Source organism: Zosterops lateralis (assembly GCF_965231275.1).
Source record: "Zosterops lateralis genome assembly, chromosome: 6".
Taxonomy (NCBI): domain Eukaryota; kingdom Metazoa; phylum Chordata; class Aves; order Passeriformes; family Zosteropidae; genus Zosterops; species Zosterops lateralis.
The window spans coordinates 13441100-13445304 of NC_139761.1; the positions used below are offsets into that span (position 1 = coordinate 13441100).

Genomic DNA, 4205 nt, shown 5'->3' on the forward strand with positions numbered 1-4205 from the left:
GTTTGCCTTCTTCTATCCACTACAGCAAACAGTAAACCAAAACTCATCAACGTTATAGCATCCTCATAGACAACTCCTAACTTTGAGCCATTTTTAGACAAAGACAACTGAAAATAGGAAGCAAGAAAATAACTATACAGAGATGATCGGGTTCTAAGTGTCTAGTTTACATACTTGCCTCCTTAGATGTGGATCAGAAAGTTATGTGCTGCTTATGGAAGAAAGCCAGTGCCTTTTAAACATTATTCATGACAAAATTCAGCCTGCCAGTCAACCACATGCCACAGATGAATATAAGCCTAGGGCTTGCAAAGGGGATTTTGGGGTTTTTTTTGTTTAGTTTGGTGGAGGTTTTCTTCTTTCTTTTTTTTTTTTTTTTCTTTTTTCTTTTTTTTTTTTTTTTTTTTTTTTGTGTAGAATTATATGCATGCTTTCAATATAAATATGTAATAGAGAGGCTGCTTGCTTAAATACCCTCACTCCCCACACTCACACCTACATACACACACACACACACAAATTGCTCCATGCATCATTATTGTACCGTAGGGGTAGGCAGAAGAAGAGAATGAATCCCTACGTATTTGCCTGAAGAAAATAGGCCTATTTCATACAAGCCGTAAATATACCCTGATCCATTTTCTGCACTGTATTTCAAATTAGGTGCCAAAATGTTTTCTGAAGTTTCTGCTCATTCTTGATAAGAATCTTTAAAAATCCTGTTTTAGTCACCTAAATACACTTTTACTGAAAGTTGTGCAAATAGCAATTATCAGGCCAAATTCCAGGTTGATTAGCACACCTTTGGATTTTACAGTGATCCATAAGCCCCTTTGTTTTTGTGCAATCCTGACAAGGTCCTAGAAGCTAATGTGTGTGCTTTCCACTTTGGCAATACAGGTTCATCTGTTGTGCACACCTGTGAAACGACTGTTGGAGAGATGAAAGCACAGAGGAGACATAAGCAGAGTCTGGATCTATGAAGCCTTCCCTTTTCTGCTTCAGCTTTGCAATAATTCAGCTCTCCATGATTCCATCCTGTTTTTACAGTGGCCCATGTGGAAACACGAACTATTGAAACACCCAGGTCCAAATCTGCAGTTGTCTACCTTTCAAGTAAATCAAAGGAAGCAAAGATTAAAAAAAAAACCAAAAAGTATCCAATAAACAAGTTTTTGCATCAGAGTAAAGAAAAGGATTACAATTTTGTTAACAACAAGGTCTATCAGTTGTCACTTAGAAAAAAAACAACATTTGTCAAAGAATTACCATCTGGGATAGAGAGTTTTTAAAAGTAATCAGTGTATGAAGAGTCTGTAAGATCTTAACTCCGTTAAGTTTATCTAAGCACTATCATACTTTTATTGGCTTTAAGGCTAAACAAGTCTATTCTAAGTAAGTATTAGCCATTATTCTTCATTTCTTGTTGTACCTGGTATTCCTTCAATTAGCCACATATGTCAAAGCTTGACTTAATGATAGCTAATCTCCAAGCACTGTCTGTTAATTTTCTCTGTCTGTTGCTGGATCAAGACAAAGAGCAGAGAACTACCCATTAGCTAATATAGCCTTCAAGCTCAAAAACAGAAGAACAAAATAGAAGGGAGAAGTAGACTCAAATGATGTTTTCTCACTTCTGTGGGAAATAACAGTCTCTTCCAACCACCTAGTGTCATGTAGTCATCTGCTCCATCCTGCATGAATTAGAAAGAAACAAGCATAATTATAAAGCAGGAAAAAAATAGTCCTGTTTGTTCAACTGAAGTCAGAAAGTTGAAACTTTTAGAGCATTTCTTTCTTTTACATTTTCCCATAGCTTTCCTATAGGAGAAGGAGTATTCACATTTAGGAGAAAAAAAAATATTTAAGGGAAAGAACATCTGAGTTTTTGTTATGAAAAGGAAAAGACATCTTCCATATTTACAAGATTCCTGGTATGAAGTTTACATGAACAAACATAAACAAGAAAACCAAGGTAATTACTTAACTCCCCACCTACCAGAGGGATTTTTCCTCAACTAAGTATTACAAGCAGCAATTAAATTTTCCTTAACAAAGCATAATCATTCCCACACATCTCTTGCAAGCCATTGATATCAGGCCAGAACAGCTAAAGTCAAAGGTCCAAAGGCTTACATAATCAAATTAATCTGTCTCTTCTCATCATAGGAATCTGTTCTCTGATATCTGAATGTATAGTGAAATACAAACACATATTGTGGATTAAGCATCTATATTTCACATAAACAGCAATAATTGTGAAAACACTTATTTGTCTGAATGTTTGCAGTAGTTGTTGTAGTTTGGGAAAAACAAGAATTAAGACTCCACAAGATATTTATTAAAATTTAAAATGCTAATAACATCCTCTATTTTTTTCTTTCCTTCAGATGACATTTATTCTTATCAAAAATACCTCGCCAAGAATGCACTTATATGGCAATAAGACAGGATAAACATACCCTGCCCCTACCATCAATACAGTTTTACATTCATAAGTGTCCTAGTTCCTGCCAGAACAGTTATTTTTTACAGTATCCAGGCTGAGCCCATCACATCTCTTGAGCACAACATTTCTGGGCTGCCGTGAGCTGTGCCAAGTGGCCATGGCCAAGACCCAAATGGTATTCCATACCCTCTTAGGTCATTCATTACCAGGGATTGGGAGGAAGGGATTCTTTTTCCTGTCTTCTGTGAAGAAGTGTGCTCCTTTTCCAGTGGGGAAAATGTGGCTGCAGTTGGGTCAGGCTTTGATATGAATATTTTTGTATATGAATCATTCTCTCTTTTTGTACACTTTTGTTATTAATGTAGTTCCTCTTAGTGTTTGCTTTCTTATCTCATTGCTGTTTTCAGTAAATTGTTCTTAATTAAACTTGTACTTTTTATCTTTTATCTTCCATTATCAAGTCCATCTCCAGAGTGGGAAGGAGAAGGTGGGAGGGGGAAGGGTGAGAAAGTGAGTGGTGTCTGGTTTAAGAGACTCTTGGGTGCAGAGGGAGGGGGGGTACTAAATTTGAGTAATGCCACTCCTAAAATCACAACAATAAGACACACATAGGCAAGATTTCTGAAAATAACTAACAGTTACAGGTACCAAATTTGTGATACTTAAAAATAATATAATGTTCAAAGTGCAGGTGCTTAAAGTGTTAAATTGCATCGAACCCTGGCCACATCAGAACTGACCTACTCTTAAGTTATTATCTACATTTAAAATGGTGCTCAAATCACTTTCAACTGAGTTATTAAAGAGAGCGTGATATTTACATGGCAATTTGTATATCACGGATAGAACACTTAATGTTTAATTTTAAAATTACAGGCACAAGATTTTTCAGACCTACATAAAGTGGTCTTAGAACCCCCCAATACCAGAAATATGATGGAGACTTAGAGGTCCACATGACTACATTTAATTTAGGTAAACAAATATTGCTGAAAAAATATACCTGTACAGTATTTCCAATATGTTTGATTCTCTTAAAGGGCTGAAGCCACTAAGTGTCTTCAGCTAAATTTGTCAGCCAGTAAAAATAACTCAGAGTGAGAATTAATAAATACGCTCCAAATCATGCATTCTTTTTTCTGTAAGCCCTCTCAAGAATTTTTCTTCCAACTAAGTAATTTCCTCAAAGAACACTGTGACTTGCACTAATTAGTTAAATTTTCTCTTCCCCCCCGCCCCATTTTGTGTTGAAGTAGTTGCTATATTGCAAAGTAATTGGTTCAAGGGTTAATCCCTGGCTTCCTTTCTGTCTCAGAGGCAAGAATGTACAAATATGTCCACTCTTTAGAATGTTATCACAGTGCCCTCTCTTGTCAAAAGTAAATCAAGAGGGACTAACAACAGATAAAGGGTGTGGGATTCGGTTTTTTGTGAGGGGCAAGAGGGGAAGGAGATGTTTTGTTTCGGTTGGCTGTTTTCTGAGTGTTTTTTACACACCAGATTCAAATGTAACTTTCTCTCTGAAGACTCACTAAGCAGAGACACCTTAATGAATTGCTCAAATGTGTTGCTAAGCTGCCTACGAAGAACAGACATTCAGGAAACTGACACCAGTATCACATATGTTTCATAGCATCGCATTTTATCCTTAACCCTGAAATTCAATTATTTACTATAAACTGGAACAATAATTGCAAGATTAATCCAAGCTTATGATACAAATTAACTTAATTTGTCTGCAGTTGTTTAGGAAATT

The 4205-nt window shown here is 36.1% G+C and overlaps 1 long non-coding RNA gene across 1 annotated transcript; it reads right to left on the reverse strand.

Annotated features, from left to right (window-relative positions):
* Positions 1 to 997: 997 nt before the first annotated feature.
* LOC310911073 lies at positions 998 to 3589 on the reverse strand. The gene is made up of 3 exons (XR_014590441.1): positions 3453 to 3589; positions 1635 to 1694; positions 998 to 1109 (listed from the first exon to the last, which is right to left on the reverse strand). It is a non-coding gene; the product is annotated as an uncharacterized lncRNA (long non-coding RNA).
* Between the last annotated feature and the right edge of the window lie 616 nt (positions 3590 to 4205).